Source organism: Globicephala melas, chromosome 5 (assembly GCF_963455315.2).
Source record: "Globicephala melas chromosome 5, mGloMel1.2, whole genome shotgun sequence".
Classification (NCBI taxonomy): Eukaryota; Metazoa; Chordata; class Mammalia; order Artiodactyla; family Delphinidae; genus Globicephala; species Globicephala melas.
In genome coordinates, this window is record NC_083318.1 from 93954667 (window position 1) to 93967981 (window position 13315).

Here is a 13315-nt window from a genome sequence, read left to right on the forward strand (position 1 = left end):
CAAACTCTTAACCACCTCAGTTTAATGCCTCTCTGGTAAATGCCAAAAGATAGTTGAGGACATGTGTATAGTGTGGTGTTTCTGTAAAAAGAAAAAAATATATGTACAGGTCTTCTTTGACTTACAATGGGGTTACGTCAAAATAAATTCATTGTACGTTGACAGTATCGTTAAGTCGAAAATGCATTTAATACATCTAACTTACTGAACTTAGCTTAGCTTAGCCCACCTTAAACATGCTCAGAACACTTACATTAGCCTACAGTTGGTCAAATCATCTAAAACGAAGTCTGTTTAATAATAGTGTTGAATGTTTCATGTAATTTATCGACTACTGTACTGCAAGTGAAAACAGGATGGTTGTAAGGTTACAGAATGGTTATCAGTGTGTCAGTCATCCACCTTGGTGACCACGTGGCTGACTGGGAGCTGTGGCTGCTACCTTGCCCAGCATCATGACTACACATCGCTAGTCCAGGAGAAGTTCAAAGTACAGTTTCTACTGAAGGAATATCACTTGCACATCACTGTAAAGTAGAAAAATCGTAAATTGAACCATAGGAAGTCAGGGACCATCTGTATATGAAATTCATAAGCTACACTGTAAACAGGTGTTACCTTTAGAGAGTAACATAGAGAGTAACATGGAGCCAGGGTAAGATTCACTTTTTCCCTTTCCCTTTGCACACTTTCTGAATTATTTTCATCCTTTATCATAAACTAATGAATATATAGTGATTTAATAATAAATTAGTGAACATTATCTTAAAAATAAAGTATTAGTTTTAGCTAAAATAAAAGCTGGTGAGGACCAAATTCACAAAATTATTATAGGAATTTGGTTTATTTTATATATGTTGAGACCTATTGAAGGTTTTTGAACATGGGGGCAATTCTGGAGAGTAATTATTGAAAAAAGAAAAAATACGGGTCAGGTTTGTTTACTTGCTTTTTGTTTTTGTTTTATTTTTTCCCTTTTTATTCCCTTTCATCATTATTGACACGCCACGGGATCAAACATTATTTTGCTCTGTTGTGTTTCCAAAGCACTTCACCAACTTCTAACATAACACAGCAGTTACTTGATAATTACGTTTAGTGCTTGCTTCCTAAGCGCCAGAAGAGCAAGGGTTTCTGTCTGTTTTGTGCACTGTTACAGCCTTAGCTCCTGGAACAATTTCTGGCATACAGCAAGTGTTGAATCACTTTGTTGAATGAATTCCACTTTTCAGTAGACTTTGTTTTTTATAGCAGTTTTTAGGTTCACAGCAAAACAGAGCAGAAAGTAGAGAGCGTCTCCACATACCCCCTGCCCCTCACTGCCTCGCATAGCCTCTCCCATTACCAACATCCCCATCATGGTGGTGTATTTGTTACAACTGATGAACCTACAATGACACGTCATTATCACCCAAAGTCGATAGCTTACGTTAGGGCTTACACTTGGTGTTGTATGTTCTATGGTGTGATGTCATGTATCCAACCTTATAGTATCACACAGAATAGTGTCACTGTCCTAAACATCCTCTGTGCTCTGCCAATTCTTCCCACCTATCTAACCACACATCTTTCTATTGTGGCCATAATTTTGCCTTTTCCAGAATGTCATAGAGTTGGAATCGTTCCATATATAGCCTTCGGGGACTGGCTTCTTTCACTTAATAACGTGCATTTAAAGTTCTTCCATGCCTTTGCATGGACTGTTAGTTCATTTCTTTTTTAGTGCTGAATAATATTCCATTGTCCGGAGGTACCACCGTTTATCTACCCCATGAGTTAGCATTTTAGACAATAAAAAATAAATGAGGTAAGAAGAACGCAACTTCTAAAGGAATATAACAGTTGCTTTGAGGGACTTTGGATGGAGGTCGTGAGTGGTTGTGGATGGAAACCGAGTTCTTTAATCCCTTCAGCCTAGGTTTCCGAGCGCCCTCTGTGGGCAGGCTGAGGGCTGGAAGGTGTGGAGACAGGAGGCCATCCATCCCTGCCTTCTTGAAGTTGGCCATGGGAGTAGGGTGTGGCTGCAGCCGGTGGAGCGGGCTTTGCGGGAGTCCAGGCTAGGCCCCCGGGCCACTCACCTGTGGATCCTCATCTTTCCGAGCAGATCGAAGAAGGGGGCAAAGCGGACCTGGTGACCTCCAAACTGCGGGCCGGGGACGAGGTGGTGCGCATCAACGCGGTGGTGCTGAGCAGCTCGCGGCGGGAGGCCGTTTCCCTGGTGAAAGGATCCTACAAGACCCTGCGGCTGCTGGTGCGCAGGTAGGCTGGGCGCGCGCCAGGTTCCTCCTCCGCCTCCACCCGCCCCCCCCCCCCCCCCCCCCCGCCCTAAAGAGCTTGTTCTTTAAACCTCGCCACGTGGATCCTTATGGCGCCCCCCGCCCCTAGCCCGCGCGCAATTTTCCTTGCCCATCTTGCAGCTTGTGAAGACATTTCAGACGCTACGGTCTTGTGAAACCCTGGCTTTCCCAGCAGGGGCTAGCTTGGCAGGGTTCACTGTACTTTATCCATTTCCGGGCTTGATGAGACGTGACCCTGATCCCCGATGTGGTCAGACTCTGTGAGGTGTCGTCTCCCTGTGGGACAGGAGAAAGCATGGGATTGGTGCCTTAGGAGCATTCCATTAGCCTCACCCACCCGGGAGTCTGCGGGGTAGGTCATCAAAACAAGTGAATTCCCGCTTTTGTTTGGTTTGTTTTGTTTTTCTGGTCGTGATAGTGGTGGTTCCTCTGCTGGAAAAGGTTTGGCTTGTGATTGGTTATGATGCTTTAGAGTAAGAAGCTTCTTAGTTCCAGGAAAACAACTCGTGGTGAAGGAATTACATATGGAAAAGGAAAGGAAGTTAAACATTTTTTTCCATCATTATTACAAGCCAAGCATCGCTGGAGATGTTTTATATTAACATAGGTAAATATGTTCATTGAACCTGCGCAAGAACCTGGTGAGATAGCTAGCATTATCCTCACTTTGTACGCAAGAGGTTAAGTACGTTACTGAAGGTGGCGGGGCTGGTGAGTGGAAGAGCGACGAAGGAGTCTAGATGCTTCTGGTTGAGCTTCACCAGGCCACCTGAGTGTTATTACTTTGACCTACTAGGTCCTGGGCTTACATATGTTTGGATACTTCTTCATTAATCAGGTTTTGGTTGTATCACATGACAAATAAATGTTATAGTACTCGAGAATGTTTAAGTTGGTGGAACTTCAGGAGTCATTAACCAAACCATGCCGTTTTTTTGTTTTGTTTTGTTTTGTTTTGCGGTACGCGGGCTTCTCACTGTTGTGGCCTCTCCTGTTGCGGAGCACAGGCTCCGGACACGCAGGCTCAGCGGCCATGGCTCACGGGCCTAGCTGCTGCACGGCATGTGGGATCTTCCCGGACCGGGGCACGAACCCGTGTCCCCTGCATCAGCAGGCGGACTCTCAACCATTGCGTCACCAGGGAAGCCCCATGCCGTTTTTAAGATGTGAACAGTAAGCTGGTCTTCTCATCATGTCTCATATAGTCTCTTAGGGGACCACTTGCGCCTGCATGCATTCACTCCTCAGGGGTGTGAGCCCTTGCTCAGGGGAACAGCAGCTCCTCCCAACCACAAAAACACAGCCGTGGGTGTGGTCCCACCACGTCCCCAGGCTCTAGTGACTCTCCGCAGTGTGCTGGGCTGTGTCTGGTTTCTCTTCAGGGCTTGCTTCTCTGGTGGCCAGTGATGCAGAGTGGCTCAAAGTATAGGCACCAGAGTCAGATCAGGCCTGGGTTCAAATTCTAGGGCTGCCATCTTCCAGCTATGTGATCTTGGGCAAATTACTTAACCTTATTGAAGATTCAGTTTCCTTATTTTTGATTGGGGATTAAAATACCTACTTTACAAGGTGATCAGAATGCTTTAATGAAATACTCTACGTGGTAACTCATGGTAACAACAGGCGCTGCTGCCATTACTTTTATTATTATTGGCCAGCTCGAGGCATAGGTCCATTATTTGTGGGTCAAGATTTGAGTAAAGCAAGCAGTCATCCCAAACACAGTGGCCGATTTCTCACATAGATGGGTTGGAAGGCTCAGAACCATTAGGTCTGTTCCATGTGCCCAGAAGAGTGTTGAAGGTTTTGAACTCACTTTGGCACTGGAACCCAAAGTCCAACTTGAGAACACTGGCATTTGTCTGCTGAGGATTGACAGCGGAATCCACACTCTCGGTATGTTTCGATGGGACTCTGGTGATAGGTTAACCTCCGGAGAGGGCTGCCCTGTTCCCAACTATGAAAAGTAGTCATGCTGGCTTCCAGTTATGCCTTCTAGTTGGTGGTGACATGAGATTTGAATCGCTTCTTCCAGCAGAACAGGCAACAGACAATCCTGGGGTTGAAATCTGTCCTTGTCGTTCGCAAATTGTGTGACTTTGGGCCTCTTTTATAAGCCTCAATTTTCTCATTTATAAAATAATAATAGGAAATAATAATTCCTGCCTCAAAAGGGCATTTTGAAGATTTAATGTATAAAGTATAAATGCATAGTAGATGTGCAGTATTTGCTCATTATTATCCTGAATTGGGTTGGAGAGGCACGTGGCGATACGGACTATTGCCATATTACCAAATATGCTGGACGCCTGGTTATCAAGAAGCTCCCACCCTCACCCTTTTATCCCCTTCGTGAATTTACCACCGTTAAGGGGCTGGTCCCCAACCTTACAGACCTGGTCATGACAAGTACAGAACTGGTCATGACAGTGCCCAGGATCTCACGGAATTTAGGAATGTTAATTCACATCGTCCAAACTCATAGGAAATTGAAGGATATGCACCAGAATGTCAACGCATTAACTCATTTTGAAGAAGACAGCTGTAAGTGGAATACGTATCCCAAGGGGCCCAAGAATCAGTAAACTTTATCCCCACAGGAGAAAGGAAGGACCATAGGAAGTCGGTCCATAATTAGGTCAGGAGGTTGCGTGCTGATCTCAGACTCAAGAGTAAAGAGTGGGTCTGAGGCGCCAGAGTGTGCTGGCATCCGCGCTGATGGCCAGATGGCCCATCTTTCCATTGGAGACGCGTCTGCCAGGCGGGCCAGACGTTCGCGCTGCTGAATCAGAGCCCTTTCCTCTCTGGACCGCAGGGAATCCTTCTGCCAAAGTGCTCCTCTCCTGTCCCATTTCTTCTCTGCCCTCCACATCAAATCCCCTTTCTGATTGACACATTCTTTCTTTAGATATGCTAATGCGATCGATAAGGTTACTGAAGAGTCCTTGCACTCTGCTTCTGCTGTGGGAAACATTTTGTCTCTAAGATGCCTTTTGAATATGTCTTATCTCATCTATTATGTGTTGATTTTTATAGTTGAACTCTCTGAGTTCGAGGAGAAGGAGGCAGTCTTTATTTCTCACACATATTTAGAGATGGGGATTTATAAACATGCTTTGGTGGACATGGATAGACATTCCTCCCTTACATTACAGAGAACTGGGTAGAAGCCCCATGCTCTGGATCAATCTGGCTCTATGCTTAGTAGAGCTGCCACTTTCCTGAGAAGTCTTACCTTTATATCTTGGCCCATGTCACGTCCAGAGATTTCATTTCCTTACAGTTGATTCTAACAGGGTGACTTGTTATTTCATTTACTAGGTTTCCTTTTTTTCCTAAGTGATCTCTATACTTCTAAAAAAGATTGAGGTGTCTTCCAGGAAACGTGATTGGGAGGTCTGCTTCCTGGAGAAATCATTTGCCTAGTGAAAATGTGTATATATATCAGCAGTTCCATCTGTACCTGCCTCCTTTTTTCTTAAAGTTAGTTTTGGGTGGGTGAGGGTAGCACCTCAGGTTGGGCAGGTTTCCTCATCCATCATAAATATGCCAGGAATGCAGAGCAGGGTAGTGGTGTTTATATAAGTTTTGAGGGTGTCTTACCCAGTGGCCAAAAACAATCAAAAGTAAAAACACCTTCTTAAAACGCTACAGTGACAAGAGAAAGGCAAAGTCTCAAGTGAGTTGTGGGTCAGTGACCTTAGAAGATCTGCTGACCCATAAAGAAGGCAGCGTTTAGTCCTCTGGGAGGAGGGAGTGAAGGGGGTGATGTGTGTGCTTATGAGGACAGAGAATGTGTCCGCTGCTGAGTACACAGGTCTGCAGCTAGTGGTGGATAAATGGAGAAGAAATGATAAAATGAGAAGTGAGCCGGAGAAAAGACCTTCGAAAAGGAAAACAAACATCTCTCAGTTGAAGGGAAACTGAAGAAGGAAAACCTTCGTGGAATGCAAGGACAGTACAAAGGATGTAAATTAAGAAAGCAGACATGTACACAAATAAGGGTCAATACTCCAAACCCTCTCTAAAATCAACAGAGACTTTATTTGGCAGGTAGGTGTAAAATGCATGTCTTAGAGCCAGTAACATTTAGAATGAATGGAAACTAAAGACGAAGGAAAGGGTCTGCAGGTTTAATTTAAATCCCTGAGGGTGATGGCAAGGTGCTTTTCGTACAGGGAGTACTCACTGCTGTTTGCAGAAAAGCTAAATTTTAAATTAAAAAAATCAAAGGCTACATTTCCCTTTCAGAACAGACTGTTGGGGTTAATTGCTGGATAAGCATCTAACCTCATGTCTTCACCCTGAGTTGGGACTCTAATTCCTGTCTTGACTCAGATCATCAGAAAGGCACTGTAACCCATGGGGCATTGTAACCCCAATAAGAGTGCCCCCAACCACCCACTTTTCTTGGTAAATCCAACCTCTCAACCTTCTGCATCAAGTTGCTACTTTTGCCAAATACTATCCTACTCCTAAGTTTGGTATCAATGGTTGGTTTGGCAAAGACAAATTGGGGGGTATATTTCCTATTAAATGTTTTGTACTCTTGTTACATGTAAGCCATTTGAAAGTCAGATTCTTTCTTTCTAGGAGAAAGGATGCATGAGATGGTGATGCAAGTTCGACGCTGCCTGGAAAACAGTCATTCAATTTGATTCTTGCCTCAAAGGATTATTGTGAGAATTAAGTGAAAATATGTATGTTCAGTATATGGTGTAGGTGATTAAAGGATAAACTCTCCTGAGAATAAATTGCATATTTGTGAAATAAGTTACCTCTTGAAAGAAGCCCATTTTAATCTCTAAAACACAGCACAAGATTGGAGGTCCCAGTGAATAGGAAGGCTGTGTGGGGAAATGGTCTTTCTAGGCATAGGGGGCAGCATGTCTGATTCAGAACAGTACACAGAGGGTGGGGAAACATGAGCCCCTTTTTAAAATGAAATCTTACTCCTGAACTTTCCCACCATCCCTGCAAATTTGATACTGCTTCTCCCCTTCCCATTCATTTAGTCTATGAGTTGACGTGTTGGAAGGGAACGTTTATTTTTTATTTGACTGAATATATGTGCTCGTGTGTGAGGAGAAGAAGGGGGTGAAACTAGATCACATTTTACTGGGAAAAGTGAAATTGAGGAGAAAGGAGGGTTGAATTCGTAAAAACAAACAAACAATAAGCATTTGCCTAAAATATGTGTACTCCCAGGCTTCGTGACTTGCCCTGTGTTCAGACTGAGATTTCTGTCCTGAATCGGATCATCAGAATTAGAAGGGGCCAGATTGAGAATCTAGGTTTTGTCACTTCACCCCACGGCTCTGCCTAGAGGTAGAAATGAGGGAACTGCACCCAAAGATGTGTCGGGACTCGCCCAGGGCCACATGTGAAGAGCCAAAATGAGGATGGAGGTCTCTGAGAAGCAGGTCTTGCAGCGTCTTGGCATCTCGAGCAGTGAGCTAGTGCTTTCCACCCAGCTGCCTCCTTCATTTAGAAATATTCGTGATGCTTAAAAAACAGGCAAAAAGGGCTTCCCTGATGGCGCAGTGGTTAAGAATCCGCCTGCCAATGCAGCGGACATGGGTTCGAGCCCTGGTCCGGGAAGATCCCACATGCCGGGGAGTAACTAAGCCCGTGCACCACAGCTACTGATCCTGCGCTCTAGAGCCCGTGAGCCCCAACTACTGAAGCCCACGCACCTAGAGCCCGTGCTCCGCAACAAGAGAAGCCACCGCTCACCACACCTAGAGAAAGCCCGTGCGCAGCAACGAAGACCCAACTCAGCCAAAAATAAATAAATTAATTAAAAAGAAAACCAGGCAAAAAACATAACCAAGAAAAACCCAAATAGACTGATTTTTAATTCATTTAGGAAAAACTGAAAGGAGAGGCGATTCCCCACTGACCTTGAACTTCCTGGGGAGTTCAGAGGAAATGCACCTCACTGCTTTGTGCACCCCACTGACTCTCTGACTCAAGGCCCTCCATCAGCCTCTGGAAATAAAACTACTTGTAGCCTTACAGCTGCTTCCTCCCTCGTAACAAAAATGGTGATGAAATTAGGTTCACCACCGCCCTCAGCCCATGCTCCCCCTGAGGAGACCATCCCACATTTCTGAGGGTTAGCATGGTGAGATGACATTATCGGAATGGAATGAGGTGGGTGGCTCACACACTTGCTACCTCCGTGTTAGGTTTCTCTGACCTTTTTATGTCTAGATTGAGTTGTGAGGCTGTAGCTCACCCAGGATTTGCAAGTCAGTGATCTTGTAAGAAGTATCTGGTAATGAACGGAATGCTTTAAAGGCCTTTTGAAGAATGCAAAATGAACTATTCATAAAAAAAGGATTTTGCAAATCATTTCCTTTTCTAACTCATGGTTACATTTTATAAAACACACACACACACACACGCGCGCGCACACACACACACACACACACACACACACACACCCCTGCCTGACTCTATTTCCTTAAAAAAGCAGCTGTATTCTTAAATCATCTTAATCTTACTCTGCTTAACCACCTAATGTCTCTTTTTAACTATTTTAAAGCAATTTAAAGAAATAGTTCATTAACAGCTTTAAAAAGTAAATTGAACAGAACTCCCTATTTTTAAAACAGCAAAGTTTGAAGGGAGGGTGGAAACTTTTCTAGAGCATAAAAAGCATCTGGGTTTTTTTTTTTTCCTCATAAATTGGCAATCTCTAAACCAGCCTGCACAGCACCAAGTTCCTGGTTCTCAGATGTGAGATGGCAAACAGCGTGGGAAGAGAAGTCCGTATCATGGGGACTCCAGTTGGAGCTCGGCTGTGTGCTGGCCGTCGTACCATGAGGATAGCTCAATCCCTCTGAGACTTGAAGTTTCTTCTTAAAGTAGAGAACAGTAATAATATCTTCCCTACTGAGTTGCTGTAAGGGGAAAGTAAGATAGTGTTTATGAAAACGGTTCATTGGAATAAAATCTTGAGTCATTATTCCATGAGAAGCTTCTGTTGTAGTCTCAGCTCAAGAAAATGTACCCGACTGCATACTCTTATGATTGTTTTATTTAATGCACTCATTTGACTTGTTTGTGCAGATGAGAACGTAGGGCTTTAAAGTTTCTGATTATAACCTTTTCGCTAAGAGGAAGTGTAGTGTTAAAGACCGTACCAACGAGGCCCAAGTTCAGAATGAGGGTTTAAAGAAAAAGACCACGTGTGCTCTGGAGAACTTGAGTAGGAAGCATTCTGATTCTGAAACAAGTCAGCGCTCCTTGGCGGGAGACTGCATACAGAATAGGACCCTCTGACTGCAGAAGGGAGTTCTCAGGCAAGTGTCTTTCATCTCCTGGTGCATTGAATTAAATGGTCAGGTTCTACGGGCACATGTGTGTGGCACAGGCTGAGCAATTGGAAAAGATCGTGTTCTTTAGCACAATACGCGGCGTTTGGGGAAATGATGATGTCACAAAACAGTTCTCAGGTGGACAGGCAGGAGCCTAGGACAAACAGAAGAGGAACAATCATCTTTTGACAGACAGCTGCAAAACTATTCTTGAAGCTCCAAGTGCTCGCCAGGTACACAACAAATGTGGCTTCTTCTACCTCGCCTGGACACAGAAGCCACATGAGAAAGATTTTTGTCCCCTGTAAGTTCCAAGAATTGTCTCTCAAGATATAAAAGAGGGCCCCATGCTGTGCTCCATGGCTGAGTCCTCTGTGGAGGTGCAGGTAGGGGGTGTGCGAGTCCCAGTGCCCTCTGACGAGATCCCTGAGCTGTGGTGGCCCCCAGTATGGCGGCAGCATGGCTCTGAGCGTCCCGTATGGTACCTCCCACCTCCATGCCTCCCTAACGCTTGTGATGACCCTCTCAGCCCCGCGGCCCACACTGGTACTTCACTTGTCCTTTCGCTCTTCTGCCCTCTTCAGTTTTTCACTTGTGCAAAGGCTGCAAATATCTGGGACGTGAATACAGATCCCCGGCTGCGGTACGGTTTGCATCCCATCTGAAGACCCAGGATTAGACTTCCCCAGAGGGGAAATTAGGAGAACTGAGAACTGTGGTAACTTACCCCTTAAACATTTTTTCCACTTGAGCAAGTGATTGAGAGGAGGGGAAGGAGGCAGCTGCAGTGGCCTTCGACCCCCAGAAACTTTTCCAAGAGGCCTGGCATCATGGGAATTTGCTCAGTATGCTTTGAGGAGGTATTTCAATCCTGCTGGGAGCAGACTCAGAGCAGTTTTTGGCTTCCCTGGAGTCGTAGGTTTGAATGTCACTGTCTAGAAGTATAGTATTCGATTTCCTAGCCAGTTGTTCCTTCCCGTGGAAAATTCATGTAACACATTATTAGGTTTCCTAAGAGGTATGCAATAAGACTCCCTTACTGTAACGAGAAAAGGGACATTTTTCCTGTAGCACATAATGATAACTTATTTTTATTCATTGGGTTACATATGCTCACTGGCTACGCACTGAACACTAGCCACATACAAAGGAATGCTGTATTGTTCCCCATGAAGGAGGTTTGATGATAAAAGACCTGGTTTCATTCCTGGGATAACATGGAACATGGTTTTACTTCAGACAAATGTATTCCAAGCAGGAGTCACCCCTCCGTGCCCAGCCATTAAGGGCTCTGTTTGAGCCTTCGTAGAGGATATGCAGTCTCAGTCCTGAGATCACACAAAAGTTATGGTGGAATCCTTTTCCCCAGTTCTAGATCAGGGTGCGCTAGCTAGAAAAAAAATTAGTTTGGGTGATTCTGATTTAGACTACGAGCCCACTTATGATTCTGCATCCTTGCATCAAAACAGCTTAAAGCTGGTCTGTCTCAAACTTGGCTACACGTTGGAATTACCTAGGGAGTTAAACAAACTGATGGCTGGCTCCCACCCCCAAAGTCTAATTTAATTGTCATAGGGTGTAGCCTGGCTTTGGACATTTTTATGGCTGCCCTGGTGATTCTAATGGGCAGTGAAGTTTGAGAACCGCTGGTTTAAGCTGTAAGTTGAAGTGGAAAAGAGAAACAATGAGTTGGTAGAAACTGAGAGGGAGAAGAAAGGCAGAGTGGAAGGGGTCATAAGGAGAGTAGCGGGAGGAGAATCAAGAAGGCAACTCAAGAGAGGCAGTGAGTAGAGCAGAGCCTTGAGAATGCGGGCAACTAAGGTGCAAAAACAGAGCCCCTGCTGAGGTCTCTGAACCATCGGGACCCAGAGAGGCCTGCAGGGAAGGGCTGCTGCAGCAGTGGCTCCTGGTCTAGCATTTCTATGAGATCTGTTTCTCTATTACTGCTATATGGAGGTGTCGCTTTTTTTTTTTTAACATCTTTATTGGAGTATAATTGCTTTACAGTGGCGTATTAGTTTCTGCTGTATAACAAAGTGAATCAGCTATATGCATATGTATATCCCCATATCCCCTCCCTTTTGCGTCTCCCTCCCACCCTCCTTATCCCACCCCTCTAGGTGGTCGCAAAGCACCACGCTGTTCTCCCTGTGCTATGCAGTTGGTTCCCACTAGCTAAAGCTCATCAAGTGATGTTACTACTGACAAATGGGCGTGGGCAGGGGAGCACTTGTCTGGCCTTCCCTGGGAACACCTGTGACCCGAGCCGTTATCACGTGCCATTGCTCCAGGAGTTCATTTTTACCAGCAGGTGTTGGGGCCGCCATTTAGAGCGGGTAGACCCATACCCATGACACTGCAGTTGCCATGCTCACTCTACATGCCGTCTCTGGATGGTGCCCCCATGAAACAAACCATGAAAGAAGGATGGCTTGACGCCATTGAACTTATTCAATCTAATGGGATGCGCTACGTGAAGACGACGTCAAGAGGTCCCGAGTGAAAGAAGCATATGAGCTTGTTTCATTTACTTCATCCGTCCCCGGTTTTTAAAAATCACACTGTGGGTAGCCTTAGCACCAGTCCCCCATTTCTTGAGACCCAGGGGTAGAGAAATGGTTTCTGGAAAGGATTGCTAAAAACCACCCACTACATACGTCCTTGATGGTACATCAGAGCTTTGAAGGTCCTGGCACTTTTGTCCTGTTCTGGATAATTCCACGGTTTTGCTGACCCCTTTCCTTTTGGATTGTATATTTTTATGTCTTATTTAATTATAACTGCTCCAAGATCACAGGTAACCTAGTGAGGTCCTGGCAAGAGGCTTCAAGTATAGGTTTGGGAACTCTAAGAACGTCAGGTACTTAGCCTTCCAAAGGCTGGGAACCCCCTGGGTCTGTCTGACTGGACATGACCCCTAAGGCTCTTTCTCCTTTGACCATTGCTAATTAAAGTGGCAACTTCAAATATGTGTTCGTTGCTACCTGTCTTCTCACGGTTCTGTCACCTCTGGCATCCTAGCGTGTAGAGCCTGGTGTGTCCTTGGTAAAATTATGCCTCTAAGACCAGCCTTAGGATGCCTCTGCCTCTATCCCTAACGTGTTTGTTCCACTGCCCGCTGGTCTAGAGCCCCACGTCACTGTCTCCACTTACTGCCGGATCCTGTGTACAGTTCGTCGGTGAAAAATGCAGCTTCTCCACTCGCCCCTCGTTCTGCTGTCAAACTCCTGTCTGATGCTGCGTTGGCTTGGTGGGTGGGAGGTGTGAAATCATCCTCGGGTCGGTTGCTTGATTAGTGCGTTTATTGTTTATGTGGGAGGGTTGCTATGTTGTTTTGCAAGCCCTGGACACCTGAAACAATCTTTCACGGAGTTGTCACGGGAGTGAGATGTGTTTCCTAACCTTCCGTCCTTCACCCTCATAACTTAAAGGAGCAAAAGATGAAAGAGAATTATTGTTTTTCACTAGTGGCTGCATATTACTTAAGTTCTTCCAAAAGGTAAGTTAAAACTTTTTAAATCAATTAAACCCTTTTGACTTCCTCCCTTGCTTCCTTCAAGTATTTGCTCAAATATTAGCCTTCCTTGTACAGCCAGTTGAAAATTGCCGCCCCCTTTCTACCATGTCCCCAACACTCCTTATATTTTCTTTTCACCTGTGAGACATACACTCCTAAAGTTATTCATTCCGTTT

At 45.1% G+C, this 13315-nt stretch overlaps 1 protein-coding gene across 3 annotated transcripts in view; it reads left to right on the forward strand.

Annotated features, from left to right (window-relative positions):
- The first annotated feature begins 2160 nt into the window (after window positions 1-2160).
- SHROOM3 (shroom family member 3) overlaps window positions 2161-13315 on the forward strand; it is a 197439-nt gene continuing 186284 nt past the window's right edge. For 2 of the 3 annotated variants that reach the window (XM_060299510.1, XM_060299511.1), the window contains exon 1: window positions 2161-2259. The gene's annotated coding sequence lies outside the window, so the exon portion shown is untranslated. The remainder of the gene's footprint in view (window positions 2260-13315) is intronic. The other variant, XM_060299509.2, reaches the window with a different exon arrangement.